The sequence below is a fragment of the Pipistrellus kuhlii genome, unplaced genomic scaffold, assembly GCF_014108245.1.
Source record: "Pipistrellus kuhlii isolate mPipKuh1 unplaced genomic scaffold, mPipKuh1.p scaffold_m20_p_1, whole genome shotgun sequence".
NCBI classification, from domain to species: Eukaryota; Metazoa; Chordata; class Mammalia; order Chiroptera; family Vespertilionidae; genus Pipistrellus; species Pipistrellus kuhlii.
The window spans coordinates 148,606,106-148,620,974 of record NW_023425404.1 but is presented as its reverse complement, the minus strand read 5'-3'; the positions used below and the strand labels follow the sequence as shown (position 1 = coordinate 148,620,974).

The window sequence follows — 14,869 nt, the reverse complement described above, 5'->3', positions numbered from 1 at the left end:
AGCAGCTCTGGGAAACTAATACCTATTTTAGTACCGGTAGTGTAGTGTGTGGTAATGAATACCTAAAAAAGTGGAAGTGGCTGTGGAATGAGCAGAGGCTGGAAGAGTTTGGGAGTGCATGCCAGAAAAAGCGTTGGTTGCCTTGAAGAGATCTTTGGTAGAAAGGTAGAAATTAAAGGTGATTTGGATGAGAGCTCAGAAAAAAAAAGAGAGGGGAGCAGTAGAGAAAGCTTCTCTCATCTTAGAGAATATATAGTACATGAATGTTAGAGGCCATTCTGGTAAGGTCTCAGAGAGAAATGAGGAACATGGTATTTGGACTGGGGGAAAGGCAATCCTTGCAATGAAGTGGAAGAATTGGCTGACTGTGTTCTGTTGAAGGGAAAGTAGGATTTGTAAGTGATAAACTTGGATATTTGGCTGATGATATTTCTAAGAAAATGTTGAAAGCACCGCCTGCACGTCTTTGCTGCTTAAAGTCAAATGTAAGAGGACAGAAATAAACTGAAGAAGAAATTGTCACACAAAGGGGAAACAGAACTTAAAGATTGGGATATTCTAGGTCTATCTATATTACATAAGAAACAGAAAGTGTACTAGGGAGAGAACCCCAAGGGTTGGAGCACCTCCTCAGTTCCAGAGGTCTTGGCCATCACTCTGGGCTCAGGTAGTGGGCTGCCATCCTGGTGGGTCTGGAAGATAGAACATCAAGTCAAAGAGGATCTTTCCTAAGCCTTAAAATCTAATGGAATTTGCTCTCCGTGTTTTCTGATTTGCTGGGACACACAACCTCCTGACTCCCCAATTACTCCCTTTGGGAATGAGACCTTCTATCTTATGCCTGCTCCTCCATTGTATTTTGGAAGGAGACAATTTGTTGTCCAGGATCACAGTTGAAGAGGATTTTTTTTTTCTTACAGAGAAGAAGGGAGAGAGATAGAGAGATAGAAACGTCGATGAGAGAGAAACATTGACCAGCTGCCTCTTGCACACCCGCTACTGGGAATGTGCCCACAACCAATGCACATGCCCCTGACCGGAATCGAACCTGGGACCTTTCAGTCCACAGACCAATGTTCTACCGCTGAGCCAAACTGGTTTCCGCTTGAAGAGGACTTTTGCTCCAGGATAAATCTTACCCCTAGTCTTACCCATATCTAATTTGAATGTTTAGATGATGAGATTTTGGATTTTGAGGTAATGCTGTTTCTATTTATTTATTTATTTATTTATTTAGAGAGGAAGGGAGAGGGAGAGAGAGAAACATCCATGAGAGAAAACCATTGATTGGCTGCCTTCCTAATCCCCTTTACTGGGGATGGAGCCCACAACCTGGGCATGTGCCCTGACTGGGAATCAATCTTGCAACCTCCTGGCGCCATACCGACCAGGACAAGCTGATGATACTTAGTTGGGATTCTGGACTTAGAGTTGATGCTGGGGATATAGTGATAAGATCAATATATTTTGTAAGGATATGAATTTTGGGGAGTCAGATAATATATTATTATGGATTGAATCTCGTCCCCCAAAAAATGTTGATGTCCTATCCTCCCAGGAATGTGGCCTTATTTATAAATGGGATTTTTGCAGATTAATTTAAAATAAAGTTATTAGGGTGGGCCCTTATCCAATACAACTTTTATCCTATAAAGAGGGAAAATTTGGAAAAAGACCTACACACAGGAAGAATACCATGTAAGGACAAGCAGAGATGGGGTGATGTAACAGAGGCCAGAGAATAGAAGGATTGCCAGAAAACCACCAGGGGCTGGGAGGTGCACGGAGGAGATTCAGCCCTCAGAGGGTGCTGAAACCGTGATCTTGGACTTCTGGCCTTCAGAACTGTGTGAAAGTAAATTTCTGTTGTTTGAGTCACCCAGTTTGCAGTGCTTTGTTGTGGCAGAACTAGGAAATTAATATAGCACTCTATTGGTTTCCTGTGGCTGCTATAGAAGGGTGCCATCGCTTGGTGACTTAAAACAGCAGAGGTTTTGTCTCCTATATTTCTGGAGGCCAGAAAGTCCAAAATCAGTTTCACTGAACTCAAATCAGGGAGTCAGCAGGGCAGGTTCCTTATAGCTCCATGAGAGAGTCTATTGCTTGCTTTTTCCAGCTTCTGCTGACTGCTGGCATTCCTTGGCTTTTGGCCATATCATCCCTGTGGTCACATTGCCTCTGTGTGTGTTTGTCAGATTTCCTTCTACTTCTCTCTTATAGGAACACTTGTGATTGCGTTTAGGGCTGGTCCAAATGATCCAGGTTAATCTAATCTCAAAATCTTTATCCCTGCAAGGACTCTTTTCCTAAGTAAGGTAACATAGGTTCCAGGGATAAGGAACTCATATCTTATCAGCCTACCTTATCAGCCCACCTCAAGTCCCAGGCATCAGGTGGAAATGGCCAATGGCTATTAAGATGTGCGTCTCCAGTACTCAGCACGGGAAGGAAAATGATCAGAACATACATGAAAGTGAAAAACATGAGAATGGATATGATTACCTACAGAGAGTATGAGAGGTCTAAGGACAGAACTCTAGAGAATGTCTCCCTTAAAGAAGTGAGTAAAAGATAATCCAGTGAAATGAGCTAAAAAGAGATGTTCTAGAGGTGGGAAGAGAACCAGGAAAGTATGGTGTCATGGAAGCCAAGGGAGGAATTTTAAAAAAGGGAAAATCATTCATCTGCTACCAAATAGGGAAACCTTGAGAATATGCTAAATGAAATGAGCCAGTCACAAAAAGTACAAATACTGTATTTTTTACTTATGTGAGAGTTACTTAGAGTAGTCAGATTCATAAAGACAGCCATAGAAGGGTGAGTGCCAGGATCTGAGAAGTAGGGATATAGGAAGTTATTGTTTAATGAATACAGAATTTTGATTTTGCACAATGAAAAGAGTTCTGGAGATTCATTGAACAACAATGTGAGTGTACTTAATACGATAACAGTATACACTTAAAATGGTTAAATTTAATATGTATTTACCATTATAATAAAATTTAAAAAGAGGAAGTTCTTATATTTAAATCAGGAGCTTTGGTATCAATTTCATCCTTTTGTGTAACATAAATGCCTACTAATGCAAGTTAGACAACCTATATCTAATTTCTTTATTAAGTAGTCTATAAATAAATGATTTACCTGGCACACATGACTGACATGAGAATAAAAGATGAGATGAAATAAATAAACTCTGATAAATATTTTTTAACAGCCACATCCAGATTTTATAAAAAAGTTAAATAGATTAACAGCAATAGGATTTAACCCTCAATATAACATTCTGGTAAAGTATTTAAATACTTTACATAACTTAAAATATTTAAAAGAGTTAAAAATTTAAGGCTGCATAGATGTTTTAAGAATTAATGATGTTATCACTTCAACTCATTTCCATCTCTATTCTGTGCATTTTAGATATTAGCAACGCGCTCAAGCACACGCGCACACACACGTATGTATGTGTGTGTATGCACACCCGGTTTGGCCATTATACAAAACTAGATAGTAGAAGCAAAGATTTAAGGCATTTCTGTTGGTTAAAACTGCTTAAATACCAAAGAACTCACAGAGAGAGTAGAAATATTGTACTAACACAGATCATCAATGCTGTAAAACACAAGTTGTAGTCCATTCTGGACTGTTTAAGATAACACCCTATTCCCAAAATCATCAAATTATAGTCTGGGCTGCAATATTATTCAAAAGGATAAGAAATATGGCTTCTGCTCCCATTTTACAATGCAGAACACTATTTTAAATGATCCAATTCAAAAGGAGGCATTAGTGGAAGAACTTCTTAGCTTAGGAGGCCCTACCCAGTTGACAGTGTCTTTTGTCCTCTTCTTAGGAGAACAACTTCACTATGGGCATGTATGTCTGGGACAGGAAAGGCCTTCTGCTCACTGAAAATGAGTTCTATTCACAACTGTGCTTTTTCAGAGTTTGGCTGTTCACATTTTCTTGGACGCTGTGAGAGTTATAAAATAAACACTTCCAAGATTGTTTTCTTAAAAGTCAGTCCAACATAAAATAAAATGAAAAGAACTTTTCTGAGTCTTCAGTTCAACACGGGTGCATTTAACTAGAAACACACCTTTTTCTTCCTCTCTTTGAACTTCTTCAGACTGATCTTTGTTTTTCAAAGTCTCAACACTGGCTCATTCCACTGGATACTTCTGTTTGATGGCTGGCTCCATCCTTAACTCTGGAACACATTTGGATGTCAGCTATTTATTTAAGATCTGAATTTAGGCAAATACTGAGACAGGTGTTTAGGAACTGGAGCAGTAGTTGAGTAATTATGGAGTTTAAACTAGAAGGAACCTCAAGGGGCATATGATCCAGCTACAAGCTTCCAAACTGGGGCACCTGTGATACAGAAGTACATTCCTTTGCTAATGGATGCACAGTTACTTAGTTAAGGAAGAGAGGAGAAAGGAGAATGAGAAGAATCCCAACTTTCCTGCTTTTTCAAAGTGAACTGCTGCCTAGTTGGCATGGATCAGTGGTTGAACATCAACCTATGGTGTCACAGTTCAACTCAGTCAGAGGTACATGCCAGGTTGTGAACTCAATCCCCAGTGTGGGGCATACAGGAGGCAGCTGACCAACAATTCTCTCATATCATTGAAGTTTCTTTCTCTCTCCCTCTCCCTTCCTCTCTGAAGTCAATAAAAATGTTTTATTAAGTGAACTGCTTCCATTTTATATAGTACACCTGGCATCACCCACCTACCACACATTCAATAATAACACTATGGAAAATTTATTGACAGCTTGGATTCTGATCTAATGACTCAGGCCTAGATTTGAAACTTGTTTCTTCCATCAGCTGGTCATGAGAATGATCAAGTTACTTTGTCACGTGAGAAAAATATAGAGTAGGTATCTCACAGAGATATATGAGAAGGATTACATGTGTTTATATCTGCAATACATTTTCAAAGTGCCTGGATCCTGGTAAACACTCAATATGTGTTAGCAATTAGAATGCTATTGAGGAATTCATAACTTGGCCATCATTTCCTTTATCAATGAGTTTGCACATAAAAACTGATATAATACAGGCATGCATTCATTAACTTACTCACCCTATAAATATTAATGTGCAGATCCTGAGTGCTGGGGATATATACAGCATGAAGATAGGCCTGGTGCTCAGAGTCCAAAGCAGTCTTTATTCCATCTAAAAATGCTGGAGGAAGGGGGATTAATAAACTCTGTTTAATATTTTTGTGACACTACAAATGGACTTATTAAAATTCTTTTAGTTGATGGTGCTAATTGCTTATAAAAGCATCCAGTAGATCTCTGCCCACTTCAGAACAGTCTTTGACAAGGGTTTAATAAGAGCGTGGCAGGATGCAAGCTGCATGCAGTTATTTCTTAGTTAATCCCTTAGAGATCAGTCTCCTTGTTAAGTGTCAGGATAGAGTGTCTAATGTGGGGGAGGAAAAGCCTCGATTTGTATTGGTTCATGTGTTTCTTATTGCTTGGTGAGCCTCCACTCTTCATTTTCAGAGAAGTGTCATTGAAGAGACATCTTTGTGTCATCTAACATGTGTTTAGTGATTACTTTATCTGTAAGTGGTGAAGATCATACTAAACGATTGCTTCCTCTGTCTAGTTAAAGCTGACAGGGTTGTCACTACTTCAGTGATGGATTCAACACCGCAGTTTCTTTTCACAAATATGTCTTATTCTATAGCAGAGAAATGTGGACAGTTTGAGGATGGATTTAGCCAGCAGTAGACAACGGATTCAATATTATATTCTTAGAGTCAATATCAGAAATGGAAGTTTTATTTAAAGTTTTTCTTGCCTCTGTCCCACAGCCCAGATCTGTTCTCTTCTTATAATATCAACATGGTTAATGTAATCAACTATTTAATGATGATTTCTTTTCAAAAGTTGGTTCATGGAAGATAGTTGTGCTTCTTCCTCCCTCAATTCCTGTGCCCCTTCCATGTAACAGATGTACATTCCAGCAGTGGCCTCTATGCTAAATATTCTTACCCTAATGAGCAAGAATGACTCTAGTGATGGGAATTTCTAGGCAGGATACATGGGAAATAGCCATTGAGGATATTATTTGGGTAAATGAAGCCTATACCTAAATAACAAGCCCATACCAGTTACTGCTAATATAGCAAAGAAAATACCTGAAAATTTTTGAAAGAAGTATTTTATTATACTTATCCTCTTCTTGTCTGGACTTAGATGAAATATGAGTATTCCTCCTCAAAGTCATTTTCACTACCTGAAGGTAAGGACAATGTTCAGCTTCTCATACAAGCTAGCCTATCACATAGTCCTTTTTCGTTAATGAAGGAATAATTTTAGATACTGGCATCATTCATTTTTATTTTTCTGCTAGGCTTTAATTTCATCATTTTGTCCTCACCTTGGGGGGGGGGGGGGAATGGGCTAGATTAAAGATAAACAAGATCTTGGCTAAGAAATATACTGGAAAAGGTCAGGGCACTGGTAGAATGATGTACCTGGTGCTAAGAAGGGAAGGAGACAAGAAAGTCACTGAAGCAGTTGGAGTAGGGAATAGAAATGGTCAGCCAACCAATCAGCAATGAATAATGAAAAGGTCAGGCTACTTTTGAACATTACTATGTCTTTCACAGGCTAAAGTGAGCATTAAAATTCTGAAGTCTTCCATGCTTACCAAAGTTTAGCAAGAACTGAAAATGGCATCACACCAAGATTGTGATGATATTTTGAAATGATCTGAACATCTGGGGGTAAATGTGAGGTCACCCTTGGAGCACTGCCATCAACCTGGTCACACTCCCCGCTCCCCTCCCACACACCCCTAATCCTTTCCTTCTCACTTCATGCATATCCATGGTACAGCTGCCTGATAAATCAGACAGAATTCTTCAAAAGGCCCCTGAGGGGCTGATAATCACAATAAATACTACAAGTTTGTCCTCACACAGACTTGCCTCAGAAGGCTCTCTAGGCTAGCCAGTTTAATTGTTATGACTGTTCTTTTTTTCTTTCATATGGGTTTGATGAAACACAGTGGCTTTCTTGAGGTCACCCAGCAGGATGGACTCCCTACCAGAAGTTTCCATACTGCCTAGAAAACCAATGATGTTGTAGCCTGGGGCTCCATAGGAGCCAACAAAAATATGTCAGTAGATTTTAAAAAGAACTTCTCAACAAAATGGCAAAAACCATTTCTGTAACAAGTCATTTCAGTGGGCTGTGCTATGTTATTTCAGTGGTCTCTGCTAATACCAAAATCAACAAAATGGAGAACTACATTTTGTGTGTTTAGTGTATGGATAATCCTAAGTGATGATTAGCTACATTTTAAAAACAGAGCAATTTCGATAACAGAGAACCCACTTTACCACTTATGTTCTTAAGCCAATAACAATCAATAACTATTTTCCTAACAAAATGGTTCTCAACCAAGGGCATTTTTGCACAGTAGGGAAAATTGGGCAATGTCTATAGATATGTTTGATTATGAAAACTGGGGGAAAATGTACTACAGAGTCTAGGCGTGGTGGCCAGGGCTGCTGCTAAACATCCTACAGTGCCCAGGACAGCTCCCCAAAACAAATAATTGTCAAGAATGTCTATAGTGCCAAGACTGAGATACCAAGAGCTTTGAAGCAGAGATGAGAATTGTTACTGAAAAGAGAGAAACTGGTTGTAAGTCATTTATGGAATATTAGCATCTCCGGGTTTTTCCCTCAAATTTGGACAGCAGGCAGCTATTCCATTGTCATTTCTACCTTTGCAGTAAACCCTCCAAGTTCTGTTACATTTATCTGTATTTCTAAAGCATAGGTACAAATATGCTGGATTTTGTTATTTTTGAGTTAATGATAAAAAGTGTATAATGCTGTATATAATCTTTGGAGATATATATTTTGCTCCAAATTATAATGCTAATATTCCTCTTTATATATCCTATATAATAAAAGCCCAGCAACTGAAACGGTAGAATGACCAGAGACCAGAACGACTGCAGCCCCTCGCCCCAGCAGGCCTCACCCTGATGGGGGCTCTCATCATGGTAGGCTGGCTGGCTCCCACCTATGCACTGAGTCTCTATCTGATATAATAAAAGAATAATATACAAATTGATCCAGCAGAGCAACCAGAATGACCACTCGACCAGTCACTATGAGGTGCACCAACCACCTCAGGGTCCCTTTCCCCCATTGGCAGGCTCTGATCACCCAATAGTGAATGGGAAACCAGAGGTGGGTGGTGTGGAATTCGGTGGCACCAGGCCAAGACCCCCACCCCACCAGTGTCCCCACACACAAAGGGTGACCTGCAGCAGGGATAGGGTCGGTGAGTGAGGGGAACAGCTGACCTCTTGGTCCCTTCTCTCAGCCATCAGGCTCCTATCACCTAATGGCAAACCAAGAACTGAGTATGGGTGGCGTCAGGGATGGGGGCAGCTGCAGGCAGCTGGGGAAGATAGCCCTGATTGCAGACCAGGTCTAGGGACCGTACCCATGAGTGAGTTTCATGAGCCGGCTTCTATTAATAGTATATTTATACTTTAGAGAGGAAAGGAGGGGGAGAGTTAGAAACACCAATGAGAGAGAATCATTGTTCAGCTGCCTTCTGAATGCCCCCCTACTGGGGACTGAGCTCTCAACCCAGCCATGTGCTCTTGACCAGAATCGAACCCAGGCTGATGCTTTATCCATCGAGTTAAACCAGCTAGAGGAAGATTCATCAAGTTTTTGTGATGAATATAGCAGTCAAAACCAGTTTTAGGTCATTGGTTTTGACTGCTATATACTATTCTATTGTATGAATTAGCCACAATTTATTTTGATGAATATTCAGGTTGTCTATAGGTAGTTAGTATTATGAACAGCACTCTAATAAATAAAACTCACAGTATACACATACATTTTTCTTTTTTGTAAGTATAGGTAGATAGGTTGGTAGAAAAGTATCCCAGATATTAACAGTGATTGTCTCTATGTTGTAGAATTATTAATTTTAACAATATAATAATGATTTTCTTTTTTATATTTATATTATATTAAGTTTAGGTTAATCCAATTTGCATAATATTGAGTTTTATTTTGTTGAATTTAAAGCTAGATCTTAACCAAAATGATAGGTACATCTACATTAACTTCAATTTGCCCATTCAATATATAAAGCCAAAACATAAACTATACACAAATTAAAACCTAACAAATAGCTGAAGCCGGTTTGGCTCAGTGGTAGAGCATCGGTCTGCAAACTGAAAGGTCCCAAATTTTATTCCAGTCAAGGGCATGTACATTGGTTGCAGGCACATCCCCAGTAGGGGGTGTGCAAGAGGCAGCTGGTCGATGTTTCTCTCTCATTGATGTTTCTAGCTCTCTATCTCTCTTCCTTCCTCTCTGTAAAAAATCAATAAAATATATTTAAAAAAAAAAAACACCTAACAAATAGTAATGTCAGGACACTTGTCAAAAGATAAAGAAGAGCAATACTTTGCTTGTTGAGGTCCTTGTACATAATTAAAAAGTCAACTATATCTCAATAAAACTGGGGGATCCACTTTCCTAGGAAGAAAAAACCCTGCTTAGTCTTGTTGCAAAAATATAGAATAAGTGATCAAATGTGAAAGTAAACTTTAAATAATCAAAGACTGATAATAACAACAGCAAAATAATAAAAAATAAATAACAGCAAAAGTTTATTTTTACTCCCCCCCACACACACACACACACAACACATTATAAACACTATATCACCCTCAAGTTTTCAGTCTGACCATTCAAGATGAAACCTTTGATTATAAATCACAACCCACTTCCAGTGTCTGTGAACAGGTCATGGCTGGGGGGTGACCTGGTTCCCACTGTGTAATTGTACCGGGGAGGGCAGCCACTTGCTCTGCCTGGATGCTGGCTCCCATCCATAGAAAAGGCAACAACCGACCTTAAGAGAAACAAGCAGGAATGGAGGCTGTGCCCTCACACATTAACCAGGACAGACAACACAGAAAGAGCTCCATTTATCCATGTCCCTTTCCCTGCTCCCATAGCAAGAAACAAACAGTGCCCTTTCTCAGTTTGTCAGAGAAAATACAGGTGAAAGCCTGAGCTAACTGCACTTTTTTCTTTAATTTTCCATCTCATTTTTCTTGAGTGGAGAAAATCTCAATGCTCACCTCAGTGCTACAGGATATATTGTTTTCTTTTCTATATTACATAACCAGCGTCCCCTGCTGTGAGCAGTGGTTAGAACTGTGTGATCTGAGAGTGGAACAGTAATGTCATGTAATACAAAATAGAAAGCGGTGTGAGGGGATGCAAAGAGGAAGAGAGAAGAGTAACCTTGTGAATAACCCAAAAAGTTCCTCCTTCAAAGAAAATGCTAGTCCCACTGGAAGCTGGGAACTATAAAGAGTGTAAGCTACTGTCAAGTATGCTTCCTTTTGTCACTGGAGAGAAAAATCGCCAGGCAGCCCGGCTCCTGTTCCTGCCTCTGGGTGATGGGCCCCACTGTGCACACAGGCACACACAGAGAGACAGATCTGCGGGCAGAGGAGATACTGGGTGCAGAGAAGCTTAGTGTTTGCCAGAGGTCTTACTGGGATCTTCTATTTCATTCCGTAGTAATGCCCTTTTTGTTGACAAAAGTAAATTGATGATCGTCAAGAGGGAAGCATTTGGTGGAAAAATTCTGTTGACCCTTCTCAGATTGAATTTGACCACAGAACAGGATACCAGCAGTTGCAGAAATGATAGATTATTGTAATGACTGCCAGAATGGCCTTTTGGCATGTTTAAATGGCAATAAATTTCACCAGGAAGAAGGCAATTTTACTACTTTACAGCGGCAAGGAAACACGGTGTTTAAGGTGTAAATAAATCGTGGGTCATTAACAGCAAGCGTATTCTGTCCGTGGTGCAATTCTCAATCAGTGGCTATTCATATTTAATTTAATTACGTGCATTTACTTAGCCAATCATGCTTTTTCGTTCCAGGCCACAGAATTCTCAGGCTGACAATTTTGCTCTCTTCCTGTCTCCCTTATGTCCATAAACACAGCCCTAGTTTCGCCCTCATTTTTCCTTCCACAGGTACATAAATATGATCAGGGTGGTTCAATAACCTTCTCTCACTGAATAGCCTACTGAGATGATTAAATTAGAGACTGATCTGCTGTGTGGTCTTTTCCTTGGCTCCAAAATCCCCTTTGTCCCTCGCTCATTAATCTGGCTCAGTTCTTCACTGAACTCTGCCATTAAAGGCGGAGACAAGAGGGAGAGGTGTGCAATGAAGTTTGACATTTCCTCAAAAAATGATCGTATTAAAACCCACTTACATTTATAGCTCCATCTCATTTGAGAATGTTAATAAGTTGCAATTTCATCAAGAGAAAGGTATTGGGATCTGATCAAGATGAAGGCTTGCTCACATTGGTGTGGATTGTGTTCCTGAAGCCTCACTTTAAATACAGCTTTAAGGTGATAATTAGCAAAGTTCATTAGTGCCAATCTGCTTATGGGTAATTTAAAATGTTTGAGTTCCATCTACTGAACCAGTTTTAGGCCAAATTCACCTTACTTTCAGCTTGTGCCAGACCAGAGGAGCAACATTTAGGAGATACACTCCAAATCAGACAGGCCCAATGCCGTGCCATACAGAACAAAATTGGTGTTGAACTTGGGGTAGCCAAACAAGCACAATACCTTCGAAAGCCTAGCTCTCGTTTTATACTAAGCAGAGTGCAAATTGCTCTTTCTCTGTATGACTGAGGACAGGCCCATGACTAGTCCCAAGCCTCCCTGTTACCTCTAAACCCAGGCACCTGGATTTCTTTCTGTTGACTTTGTGTTTTCTGGAACATTTGCTGAGACCACATTGGAAAGTTATTCTGTTCCTATAATTTGGTAAACTGCCAGGAACATAACAGAAGCCCCCATCACCTTTAGGCCCGAAAAACCTTGTTAATCTCAGAGTATCCCCAAGAACTACTGAAGCTCTGGGTAGCCTTTGTGGGGCACGAAGGATAGAGGGATGCTCATCACACTGAATCACCAGCCAGCCCAGAGTTCATGTGGTTGGCATCCCAGGTGGATGAAGGAGAACGGACAAGAAGATATTCAACTAAACAAGCCACCAATGGAAGTTTCAGAAGGGAAAATTTGAGGGGTTGGGATGAAAATATGGGGAGTTATAGCAAGAGAAAATACTCATTAATGTACCAGCTTGTGGGTTTTAGAAAATGATCTATCAACCATCTTATTTTACAGATGATGGAGAGAGACCCAAAAATCTGAAGGCTTCCTCAAGGTTAATACAGTTTGGAGCTCAACCAGGAGTGGAATAAGGACTTCTGAGGGCTCATTCTACTTTTCCAGCGAACAGCGTTCTGGAAAGGCAAACCATTGGAAGTGTCAAACTGCAGCAGAAATCTGGGGCCACACACAGGAGCCTGAGAAAACCTGCAGGTGTCCTCACCTCACCCCGTGGCAGAAGGCTCTGTGCTTGCCATTCCCGAAAACAAAGGGCTAGTGTGTTTGGGTTGCAGGGGTGGGAATGCACAGTTTCCCAAGTCGACATGTCAGTTTCCAAGGCCCCGGCTCATTTTTGTCATTATTGCTAGAGAGATAAAAAGAATACTGGGGCAGGCAGAGTATTTTTAGACTACAGGGCAAGGTTATCTGGCTCTGACTGAGATAAATGTGAAGGGTCAGAACCTTGCCAGTGTTCGCTGCAGTAAGTCAGGTTGACCACATGTGAGGAAGATGGAATTTTTATAAAAGCTGTCGACATTTAAAAGCACATAGTCACGTGCTGTGATAAGTCAAGCCTCCCGTGTTTTTAATGGACTTGCCTCCCAGCCTCCCTCCCCAGCTGATGATAACCTTATCTGTTAGGGCTTAGTTAACACTCCAGTCAGGCAGGCCAAGGGGAAGTCTGCCTGTGTTCTCTTTGTTTACCGTCTCTGGGTAAGCTAGTTGTAGGTTAGAGAAAATGTCCCTGCTCAGGATAATCAACACCACAGGGAAGATAATGGTGGTGATGATGATGATGATGATGATGATGATGATGATGCCAGCATATGAGGTAGATGTGTTCAGCTTTCTCTACCTACTGATGGGTGGTAAACTCTTAAAGCAAATAGCCTGAGATAAGATGTAAATAAAGGGGTGTGGGTCAATAAATGACTGTTTATTTCACGTTGTGAATAAATATGGTGGCCTTATGACCAAAAGAAAACAAAACAAAACATTTTTCATTTTCTTTCTGTTTGATTTCTACTTGGTTGCCTTTATGATTTGCTTATTTTGTCAGGTTGATCAGGTACAATTAGCATGTCTCTCTAACAAAGATTAATTACTTTTCGGGTCAACAAAGGGCAATTAGATGTGGGGTATATTATAACAATATAGTGCGAAGGAGACTTATTTATTTGACCTTGTGCTGTTAGTCATATGCAAGGTGTCATAGACTCCCAGCTACACCGCAGCAATGAGGGAGAAAAAACAGTTCATCCAAGTGTAGGCAAGAGCTAATTGTTCTTACACAATGCTTCCGAAAGGGGTTGTTTTGATTTAGCTGTGTGAAGATAACATCTACTGAGCAATTAGCACATGTCAGACACTATGCCACGTGTTCTACGTGCATTTTTAATTTAATTTTTACGTTAAGCCTATGAGAGAGTGAGGAGAAAAAAAAACACAACTACTTCTTACTCACCCAATATCTATTCTCCCTTTTGTTCTCCACAATGAAACCCTAATCTTATCCCTAATGACAGTATTGCCAGCTTTAAAAAAAAAAAACAAAAAAACAACATTTCTCAGCTTCCTTTGTAACTAGGCCATGGGAATAATTTCTAACAATTTTAAGAGTTGTTTGGGACTCCAGAGATAATTTCTTGAAGAAAGTTATCACTCTCAGGCTGACATCTTGACGAGGCAGCAGCACATCCCTGCTCTCCGAGTCCCGCAATGTCACCCAACAAGGACGACAAGAAGAAGAAAGTCGGCCAAGAAAAACAAAGACCTCCATGAACAAGTCGGGGGGCAAGGAAAAAAGAAGAAGTGGTCCAAAGGCAAGGTTCGGGGCACGCTTGATAACCTGGTCTTGTTTGACAAAGCCATGTATGACAAGCGCGGTAAGGAAGTTCCCAACTACAAGCTCATCACCCCACCTATTGTCTCTGAGAGGCAAGGTTCACTGCTCCTTGGCCAGGAAAGGCCTTCAGGAGCTCCTCAGTAAAGGACTTCCTAAACTAGACTCAAGGCACAGAGCTCAAGTGATTTACACCAGAAACACAAAAAGTAGAGATGCCCCAGCTGCTGGAGAAGATGCATGAACAAGAGGTCTCACCATTTGTACATTTAAAAAATAAAAATAAAAATAAGACTTTATTAAATCAAAAAAAGAAAAAGAAAAAGGAAGTAACCACTGTTTTTGCCCTTCCCCCATTTCCTCCTTTCTTGTCTGAAAAACAGAGGCAACAGCTCCAGCAGCCACCCAGGGCCAGGCATGGGGATGTGAGAAGAAGCCAGGAGCCTAAGTCATTCTGTTGGTATCTATTACACCGAGGGAAATGAAGTTCCATCTGTCTTAAGCTACTGACCTTTTGTATTTTCTGTTCTATGCAACCCAACCTAGCCTAGGATTATAGATCTACATGATCACCCTCACTGAAGAGATTAAGAAACTGGTTGTAAGTGGCAGAGTTGGAATGTGAACCTAGTTTGTCTGACTCCAGAGCATCTATTGTTAATATTATATTGCTTATTAAGAGCAGCTGAAATGTCAGCTTCCTGCTTTTACTCCTCCCACTCCTCACTACAGCCATTTAAGATTTGTTTTAATTCTTTTTATTTTAGAAGTAAAAATTTAG

The 14,869-nt window shown here is 40.3% G+C and overlaps 1 pseudogene; it reads left to right on the top strand.

Annotated features, from left to right (window-relative positions):
- The first annotated feature begins 13,926 nt into the window (after positions 1–13,926).
- LOC118708401 lies at positions 13,927–14,369 on the top strand (annotated as a pseudogene).
- Positions 14,370–14,869: the final 500 nt, after the last annotated feature.